General features: G+C 45.6%; 1 long non-coding RNA gene across 5 annotated transcripts in view; it reads left to right on the top strand.

Annotated features, from left to right (window-relative positions):
• The first annotated feature begins 1,090 nt into the window (after positions 1-1,090).
• The window catches only part of LOC135299604 (uncharacterized), a 59,868-nt gene continuing 50,291 nt past the window's right edge, over positions 1,091-10,667 (top strand). For all 5 annotated transcript variants that reach the window (XR_010361571.1, XR_010361572.1, XR_010361570.1 and 2 more), the window contains exons 1-2: positions 1,091-1,840; positions 2,247-2,372. This is a non-coding gene — a long non-coding RNA (uncharacterized LOC135299604). The remainder of the gene's footprint in view (positions 1,841-2,246; positions 2,373-10,667) is intronic.

Here is a 10,667-nt window from a genome sequence, read left to right as displayed (position 1 = left end):
TCTGAGATTCCAGGATTCTGTGATTCTGTGACCGTGACTCTGTGACAGTGATTTTGGGATTCTGTGACTCTGTGACTGTGATTTCAGGGTTCCGGGGTTCTGTGACTCTGTGACAGTGATTTTGGGATTCCGGGATTCTGTGACTCTGTGACTGTGATTTTGGGATTTTGAGATTCTGTGACTCTGTGACAGTGATTTTGGGATTCTGTGACTCTGTGACAGTGATTTTGGGATTCTGGGATTCTGTGACTCTGTGACAGTGATTTTGGGATTCTGGGATTCTGTGACAGTGATTTTGGGATTCTGGGATTCTGGGATTCTGTGACAGTGATTTTGGGATTCTCTGACCGTGATTTGGGATTCTGGGGTTCTGTGACTCTGTGACAGTGATTTTGGGATTTTGAGATTCTGTGACTCTGTGACAGTGATTTTGGGATTCTGTGACTCTGTGACAGTGATTTCAGGGTTCAGGGTTCTGTGACTCTGTGGCAGCGATTTTGGGATTCTCTGACCGTGATTTGGGATCCCGCAGTTCTGTGACTCTCTGGCCGTGATTTGGGATCCCGGGGCTCTGTGACTCTGTGACAGTGATTTTGGGATTCTGGGATTCTGGGATTCTGTGACAGTGATTTCAGGGTTCCGGGGTTCTGTGACTCTGTGACTGTGATTTTGGGATTCTGTGACTCTGTGACAGTGATTTTGGGATTCTGGGATCCTGGGATTCTGTGACAGTGGTTCTGTGACTCTCTGGCCGTGATTTGGGATCCCGGGGTTCTGTGGCTCTGTGGCAGTGATTTTGGGATTCTCTGGCCGTGATTTGGGATCCCGGGGTTCTGTGACTCTCTGGCCGTGATTTGGGATCCCGGGGTTCTGTGACTCTCTGGCCGTGATTTGGGATCCCGGGGTTCTGTGGCTCTGTGGCAGTGATTTTGGGATTCTGGGATTCTGTGGCAGTGATTTTGGGATTCTCTGGCCGGGATTTGGGATCCCGGGTTCTGTGGGCCCCGCCCGTCTCGGCCCGGGGCCGCCCCGCCGCCTGCCGGCAGCGCTCGGTACTGCCGGGTCCCGGGCCGGGCCGCGCGCGGGGCCGAGCCTCCCTCACGCCTCTGAGGGCATGGCTTCCTGCTCTTAGGCGGCGTTTCGCTTCCAACGCGGCCCTTAATTGCCTTCTGCAAGGGCATCCCCTCCACAAAGGCTTGCCGGGCGTCAATTATCGACCTTACATGGAATTTTTGATCTCGTGGCCGTTTTGCGGCGAGTCAGCTTAATTAGTCCTAACAGCCAGCCTCATCTCTAGGCTGTGCTTGTCGCATTAGTGAGAGTCCTGGGGACTGGATCACTGAGTCAGCGCTTCCTGATGTCATCCAAAGTCTTCGCTTCATACATTTCAGATGAGGCTCGAAGCCTGCTGGCTTCTCTCTCTTCTGATCTATTTTTAATTAGCAGTCTGGGGCCTTTGCTGTCAGAGCCGCGGAAGGTGCTCTCGGTGGCACAGCCTCGTGTGTGTTTGTGTGGGGATGTTGGTGCCGGCACAGGGCTCTAACACGTTGTCCAGGCAACCGTGAACTGCAGAGCGAGGAGCGGGAGCCCACGGACGGCTCCTGGGAAGAGACTGGATGCTCCAGCACAAGATGCCAGGATACCCAACTGGAATGGCAGAATGCCTACAGAAGGAGGACAGGGAGCCAGTAATGGGAAACTTGTTACTTTTTGATGAATTGGCTTCAGATCATGCCAGAAGGACAGTTGTTTTCACTGTCCGCAAAATCTGTGCAAAGTGTTCAGGAGAACTGCAAGCTGTCAGAATAAGCCCTCCCAAAATGAACTGCTTCAGGGTGTGGTGTGTATAATTTCCCATTCTTCTTACTACAGGGATGATTTAGTACCCGTGACTTGGTAACAGATTTCATCCTCCTTGATTATGATAGAGTTGCAATGCATCAGGGCCACATCCTGCAAGGGGCTGAGTATCTTCTGAAACATGCCGAGTGCCTTTGGCTCTGCCCTTGTCACTAAGAGTGGACAAAAAGGCTCAGCATTCCCCACCAGCATTTTACCAAGGGCTGGGACAAAGTCGTGGAGTCCTTTGGCACTGTTCAGCACAGAAGGGCAGAGAAGAGGATTATGGGGACTGTTCAACCCAGCCAAAACCTGTGCAAAGTCTGGCACTTTTGCTTGCTGTCTTTACAAGAGATATTGTCATTATTTATTGATTTTTTTTTTTTTCTTTTTTTTTGGTATTGCAGTAGCATCTTGGATGGGAACCCTTAGGCCAGGATCCAAACAAAAACAGAATGGAAAGACAGTCCTTGCTCCAAAGGAGCTTACAGTGAGACAAGAGACAACAAATGACAATTATACACAGTGGCGAGGTAAGGGGTAAGGGAACAAGGGACCAATACTATTAAGTGGGAAAAAAAATTAATCCATAGTCAGATACTGTTGCAAAAAAATCCCAAAAATACCCTATTTTCTTGCCTATTTTTCCTCCCTAGCTAGATTTTCTGCAGGGCCGGAAATGTGTCTGTTGCTTTCAATGTGCTGGACTTGTTACACATCTTCCTCAGAAAGTTCCTGACCTAAAACACATGGAAAAAGATAGGAGTGTTTTTGCTGGCTTCAGTGGACCTTGGATGAGCCAAGAGTCTTAAATGCAGAATATTTTAGTGGAAATGAGATATTATTTTTGCAGCTGAACTTTTGTCAGCCTCAAGCCCCATGCCTCAAAAAATTTACTCAGGGACTTCCTTGTTTACTAGTACTACTAGTTTAGTAGTTCCTCCCACTTTTTCCCTTTACATGAATGTGTTCCAAAACCAACCCTTGCCACCTGATATTTGGATTGTTTTCTCCTTGAATCAAAATATTTTGGTCTCAGGTCTAGCTTGTGAAATTCACATACCTTAGGTAAAATGCAATTAATTTTGTCTTAATATCACCACCAGTCTGACAGATATTTCTCATGACAAGTTTTGAAGATCTGCTTCTCCAGCAACTGTACAGTCTGAGCAAGTATCTGGATGCTTCCTTAGATCACATGGGTTTGTTCATCAGCAGTAGCAGAGGATACAGCAGTCATCTGGGAACCTGCACCTTATTTCTGTTTACAGCCTTAAGGGTAGAAATAGAAAAAAATTAGAAATGGAAAAAAGTGTAGATTTTATGTATTTTCTTTTTTTTTCTTCTTTTTTTTTTTTTTTAATCTGTCCTCACATATTTTGTTGTTGAACTACACTGTGCTCTGGGCTTAAAAATAGAGCTTCATTGCACAGGTTCTTCCCCTTCTTTTCTCTAGCCAACCCAGAAATCTGAAGGAAAGATGACTTTAATTGAAAGAGCAGGTGCCCCACTGGTAACTACCTCTGCTTGCCTGTCCCCTCTGTTGCTTCACAGCTAGAAAAGCAGCTTTGATGGTGATAAGAAGTAGCAGTAATCCTGCTCACTGCTGCCACTGAGCATGCAGGGAGTGAGAACAGACCAGGAACCCGGGAGCAAAGCTGTCATTGTGCCATCAAAAGAAAAAAAGTGGCAGAAACCCCACTCCTTTAGAGAAAAAGGCCCATCTTCAAAAACCACTTAGAAGGGGTATAACCTGTGAAAGGAAAGGATGACTCTAACAGGTACTTTCAAGGAGCATCAGGCCAGTTGAGGGCAAGAAGATAAGCAAAGTGAGAAAAATGAAACTCAGAGTAGTATAAACCTTTAATAAGTGCTGCATTTCTGTCCAAGAAGAAAATATTTCTCTTCAGGTTACCACAAAGAGGCAGAAAGTCACTCTGGCAGAACTTTGGTACTGCCATGTCTAGCAATTGATTGTAATCACTGAACATGAGATTGCAAATCACACGGGAGATTTTATTTAATACTTTACTAGCTCCAGCAAAAGGTCTGATCTACCTTGCTCACTGAGTCATTTTTAGAAAAAGCATCTTCCCAGGCACTCAGTAAACTCTGCAAACAAGAGTTAAAAATAATGCTAAACCCAGAAGACTGTGACAGCTGGCAGGAGAGGCTGTTCAAGTAATTGATAGGAGTATGTGGAGAAAGAGGACAGGATGGGAGATGGAAATTTGTGATCCAGAGAGAGGGACAACACCTTCCTGTGCTGGGAGGAGTTATGCCCATTTCTTTTAGAAGTGAGGCCATGGCAATGAGAGGGCAGTAGGCACAGATCTGTCCCACCAGGATTGCTCTTGTGTTCCTCATACTGTGATCAGACCCTCAGGTGGGGGCTGTGAAGATAACTTGATTTGGCGTCCAGGGGTACATGAGTGGAACTCTGCTCCACTGGTGAGTGGAGTTCAAAGCACCATTCAAGGCATCTGACAGCTGAGAGGGAAATTACATCTCCACAGGCTGAAATGGGGACTTTGGTATACCTGTAGATGCCTAAGTGTGGGTGTCATCCTGTGAGCTGAATGGCAACAGTGGAAGCAAAGCCATCAGAGGTACACACCAGCTGGCAGGAGCTATAAATCTGAGCCTATTATTTTCCTGGCTTCCAGCATATCTATGTCCTTATTTACATTAACCAAAGTGAGTAGACATAGTTTGCTAACGAATTCACTACTGGCAGCAGGATAGAAATGAAGGTATTTTACAGATCCTCATAAAATAGGTTGTTAACTGCTCATGAAATATTAAATTCAGGGGCTTAGGCCTGGAATATTTAATGTGGTTAATGATACATCTTTGACCTCCTTTGTGCTTTTGTGGTTTGGCCAAAGTGTTCATGCATCTGGAATTTGGCTTCTTCATGAAATGTTACGTAAACGCAAAGTTGTCATCACATAAATGAGAAATTACAGAGCTTTGCTTTTGAAAATTCACCTTCACTGTGTCTGTATTTTTGAGTAAAATGCCACGTTTTAAGTATCTCTTTGGACGTAACAGAACATTTTCTGGTCTCAAAGAACGTAATACTATACTTGCTTCAAGTTGAGGCAAGAATTTTCCTCTGGCTCTGTAGTGCAATGCACACATCTCCTTAAATGAGCTTGGTTTGCCTGCAAAACCCTCCTGCAGAGCTGTGCAATGGCATGGCAAGTAATAGCTTAAACCTGCCTAGAGCAGCATCTTTTAAGAAAAAATTTCCAGCCAGTGTCACTTTTAGTCAGCACAGGAGATGCTGTCAGTGCTCTAGCTGAGACTGCCAAATTTTAGCCTTGAAAATGGTAAGTCAGCCTTGCTCTTGTGTCCTGCTCTTCCCACTCCTTGGGGCAAACAGCTGGATTCACACACAACCTGCATGTGCTGGGATACACTGAGAAAGGATGAACTGCAGTCAGTGCTTGCTCTGAGGAAGAGGAGCTCTGGCAGGGAATATGCTAAAATATGCTAAAAATGTGCTAAAACCTGCCATTTGAAGAAGATACCTCAGAGTCTGAAGTAATAAGGAAAACATGCAATTATTTCTCATAACTGTTTTTCTCTCTTTCTACAACAAAACAAACTGACTGTTTTAAGTAATCTCCTGAGGTATTGATCTGCATTTCCAAAAGGGCTTTTATAGTCCTTTTCCTGTCTTCTCTGGAGCCTGGTTTTATGAATTGCAAGTTTATTCACCTGGGCTTTGACACAATTTGTTTTAGAGTTCATCTCTGTATTCTTCAATGGATTTTCCTCCTACCCTGATTCATTATAAGGTGTGAGTTTGAGTTCCATATGCAAGACTTGCTAATGGCTATTTTCTCTTTCCATCTCTTCTTTTTATCAGAGATTTTGCTCAGTGACTCAGGATTTGTATCAGCTATAAGAGTTCATTTCATTTCTTGAGGAATATGGGGGGAATTGAGCTTGACATTCTGTAGGTTAGTTGCTTAGCTACCTAGTGTGGTCTAGGAACATCTCTTTTTCCCCCCTCTATACTTAGCATGTCCACTGTATTCTGAACTTTCTTCTGTGTCTACTTTCATTGTATTAGCAGACTTTTATAAAGTTTTGCTGGCTAGTTCTGTGAGAGACTGACAGCACATTTTGTAAGTGCTGTGCTGTTTCTGTTGCTATTCTTCAGCAGTCATCCCTTTTGAAAAGACTTTTATGATTTTGTGGTATCATGTGGTTAAATTTCCTTAAGAGCTGTCAGAATTTCTACTTATACTGGCCAGTTTAGACTTGGCAGGCCATTTTAAATCTGGCCTGAGTACAAACAACTCCATTGACTCCACACATAAACAGGGAGCAAGTTTTAACAGTGTCTGAAATAGCTGATCTTCTGTATTTGTCACTTAATTCTACTTTGTTTCAGGAAGCAACTATAATAATCCAGAAGGCACAAACTTGTGAACACATTCACACATCACAGTATCCTGGGCTCACCCTGTAAGCTCTCACCAAATAAGGAGCTAATCAACAGGGATGGTGCCTTTGGAAGTCACCAGATCAAAAATACCTGAGTTGCCTTCAGCCTGCACGTTCCCCAGTCCTGCTCCTAAGGCTCCTTCACACAAAGTTTTGGCTCCAACACAGCAGCCCCTTACTGGAGAGGACAAGCAGTGAATTGACTTTATTGTCTCAAAAGAACTGAAGCTTTCCAGGCTTCCCCACCCATCCCAGGGCTGGCTGTGACACAGGGATGTCTCACCAATCCCACTGGCCTTTCCTAGAGCCACCCACTCAGGGGTCACTCCTTCCCTAGCCAAGTCTGCTGGACATTTTCTTCTTGCTGCTCTCTCTGACTTTTCCTTTCCACTGCTGGCTGCTCCTACTTGTCATCGTTTATGTGTAAGTATCTGAAGGGAGGATGCCAAGAGGGTGGAGCCAGGCTCTTCTATGAGCAACAGGATAAGAGGCAATGAGCAGAAACTGATGCACAGGAAGTTCCACTCCATGAATATGAGGAAGAACTTCTTTACTGGTCTGAGCACTGGAACAGACTGCACAGAGAGGGTGTGGGGTCTCCTTCACTGGAAATATTCCAGAACCATCAAGACACAATCCTGTGCCATGTGTCCTGGGATGACCTTGCCTGAGCAGGGCAGTTGGACCAGATGATCCATCCATGCTCCCTTTCCAACCTTTCCCATTCTGTGATTCTCTGATTTTGTGATTTAGTGATTTCAACTCCACCATCCACCACACAGGACCATGTCCCCTCTGCCATGCTCACCTGTGCTGGCAGCTCCAGTGGTGCTTTTTCCAACCTTCCTCATCCAAGATGTCCCTCTGGTTTCAGGCAGCCCAGCTCTCTGAAAGACCAGCAGAAGAAAATTCATTTTTCTTGTCCCCCCCCAAAAAAGCAGAAATGTAGTTGAAATCTAGTCAGTCAAAAATACTGTTTCTTGCCTCATTCTTTCAGCCTGGTGAGGTTTCAGAGCAAAGATGTGGCAGCCAATGTGGACACTGCAGATTCTCAAAAATCAAAAGGGAAGGGGAGGGATTTGGTCCAAACTGATGGGCATAACAATTGTTAGTGACAAGAAATACCAGAACCTCACCAGCTGCAGCTGGCCAGCCTCATGCCTTCCACTAGGTCTAGCCCTCAGCTGGATTTATTCTAACCAGATTTGGGTCTGTCTTAGTTCTGGCTGCAGATCTGGATGCATGAGTTATGGCTATACTGAGAAAATCAGGGTGGGTGGAAGAACACTGTCATGTGCCTTGAGGCTGTGCCCAATGTTAGATCTTGCTCAGAGGCAGTTTCTGGTATTAGCTCATGAATAAAAAAATGCCATGCACAGTCAACTGCCATCCACTGGGAGCTGTGGGGACAAGACAAACCAGTTTTAATCAGGAAAATATTCTCTCATATAATTCCTAGCTGATCCATAACATGAAATGTTTCTCTTTCTCATGTCCCCATGCACAGAGCAGTTCTATAGCAACTGAGGTTCTTCTCTGAGATTCAGTCTTTTACTTAACAAAGGAAAAAAAGAAGCATAAAATGTCTGGCCTTCAGAACTGTGAATAAAACCTTCCAAGCATGGAAAGAAAGTCAAGTCTTGCCTGTGCATGGAAGTTGCTTGCTTTAACCACTGTAAAAGGCAGAATGGAAGACATTAGCCGGGTATACAGTTATTTTATACCAGTGTAGCTAAATCCCATATGGCAGGGAAACATATGGGCACAGCTCCCAGACACTTCTGTCCTAACAGAGGACCAAGCATACTAGAGGAGGCATTTTGTCCCATGTTGGCAATCAGGAACAACCTAATTTACCACAAGTGATGCATCTCCTGTACCTGATGCAGGAATGCCACAGCCACTCAGCCCTTGGTTCAGACAGAGCCTCCTCCTGCACAGCAATTACCCCAACCCAAAACCCAGCTGTAACCTTGCTCTGAGCAAGGCTGCTGTGCTTATATCAGAAGGGATCAGTTCCAGAAATGTCTGACCATATCACAGCTTTGTAGGGCTTTGCTTTTCCTTTTTAATAACAGAAGCCTGCACACAGGCACACCTCGGGTAGCAGACAAGTCATCTGGCTGGCAGAGCTCACTGTGCTTGGGAACTGTTCTGACCTTCCAGCAAAAGAAGGATCATTATATCTGTAGAAACTGAGTTTCCCCTAGAAAGGACGGCTGTGAGGGTAGCAAGTACATCTTTGCAACGGAGCACAAGCCTAAATCTGCAGCTGCCCTGAAATGTTTGTTCTGAGACAAGTGGGTGCTGTCATCCTCTTTCTAGAGGGCAAGGACCCTGATGAATGTATCATCCCCTTGATGAGCTGTTTCTGAGGAGTGTAACTTCAAGGGGCTTCTTCCAATGCTTTTTCCTGGTTTTCCTGTGACCCTCAAAAATACTTTGCTTTTCAAATACCTGAAAAAAAAGGCTTCTAATGGTTTCTGCAGCTCATGTGATGTCCCTGGGGCCTGCAGAAGAAAGTCCTTCTGGTCTCTTCCTCCCTTGCCCTCCAGCTCAGCTCTGCAGCTCTCTGTGGCAGATGGCAGAGCCTGATTTGGCCCAGGTAACTGCTCTGTGCCAGCACCTGGAACTGTGCCTGGAGGCTCAGGGCCCTCAGGGCTCTGCCCTTGGACCTGTGCTTCCTTTGCATAGTCATCTTCTCAAAATGTCTCAGACTACAAGAACAGCTCATGTCAGTGCTTCAGAAGCCAGCCATGGGTGTGGGCTGTGGTATAGATTGTCCATACCATTACCAGTGCAGTTCAATAAAGAGGTGTCATTACAAAACCCATTTGCATCCAAATTTCTTGCCTGAGCTTTTAGATTTGCCGTAGTCTGAATTTGCCTTAGTCTGCCTCTAGTGCAACACCAGTATTTTTAAGATAGCTGGAAGGCAGAAGCACATTTGTGAGGACTCTCAAAAAGTTCCTTACCAATTCCAAACGGGGGATGCTAATTTTGCAGTGGACCTTTTCATGTGGAAAATCTCTGTCCTACCTTGTTCCAATAAAGTGTTACCCTGCAAGGAGTTTCAAAGAGAAAAAACCTCTGGGCTGCCTGATGGAAAATTGTCACTATCTTTTCATTGCCTGAGAGGGAAATCCCAAAAACCTGTGCTTAGATATTTAGAGATGTTTCCCTTCCATCTTTATGTCTGTGGGTTGTGTCTGTGATTATTTGCACATATATAGCTCATTTGAGCATATGCCAGTCTCTAGAGATCCAATTTTTCTACATTATTGAAGCAGTATTTTCTGGATCCACACTGCCTTAGAGATGTGAAAGGGAATCTTTTAACAGTGCTGGAAGATGTCTCTGGCAGGTACAAGCCTAATGATAGTTGTGAAAAGTCACTTTTTGAGGATAAGTGTAGCTTATACCCCTGAACGACATCCGGTGGGCTTCTCAGTCCTCAGGACACAGGCAAAGGCAGGAGAGTGAATGAAGAAAGCAGGGAAAAATTTCTTCCCTCAGAGAATTTTTCTTGACCATTTGCTAACTGAATGCAAACAGACCAGTGTTTCCCAGCTCTTAAGGGATTCACCACAGGCTTCTGCTGTTTTTCCCTGCTGTGCTGCAAAGCAGAGCCTGAAGGCTTTGCCATGAGGCACACAGTTGGCACATGGCTCAGGAAAACCGGCTCCTCATACTCAGGCACATTTCCCAGGTTCCACACTTCACCTGCTATGGCCTTTGACAATTACTACCCCAACCTGGGCCAGCCAGGAGTGGCCTCTCCTCTCCCAGTCCTTCCACCTGCAAAACCTTATACATCCAGGGCTGAAACCCACCAGCTGTCCCAGCCCTGTACTTGTGGCAAACCCTAAGGAAGAGCACAGGGCTGGATATGGCAGCAGCAAGGGATTTCCCTTGCCATGGCAAACCTCAGCAAGCTGAGAAGCCACCTTCCTTCTTCTTTCTAGCATTCACCATCTCTGAAAATCTTCAAGGCCAGGTTGGATGGAGCCCTGAACAACCTGATCTAGTGGGTTTTGTCCCTGTCCATGGCAGAAGGGTTGTAACTAGGTGAACTGTAAGGTCCTTTTCAACCCAAACCATTCTATGATTCCCTGACTACCCCCTCAAGCCCAGGGCATTCAGCAGCACAGCTGGGTTCAGGGTCAGTTCTTGCTTTCTCAGGGCTTGTTAAACCTGCAGAGTGTGTGTCTGCTCAGCAGCAGGTTAGAAGCAGAGAGGCAAATGCTGACAAAAACAGCCCCACAGGGACCAATTTCTATAGGAAATGCCAAAACACTGGAGTGTATGAAGCACAGTTCATGAACTTTAGTGGGGAGGGGCAGCAATACCTTGCCAGGTGCAGGATT

Source organism: Passer domesticus, chromosome 4 (genome assembly GCF_036417665.1).
Source record: "Passer domesticus isolate bPasDom1 chromosome 4, bPasDom1.hap1, whole genome shotgun sequence".
NCBI classification, from domain to species: Eukaryota; Metazoa; Chordata; class Aves; order Passeriformes; family Passeridae; genus Passer; species Passer domesticus.
Note: the sequence above shows the minus strand (reverse complement) of the source record. Positions and strands in the feature narration are given on the sequence as shown.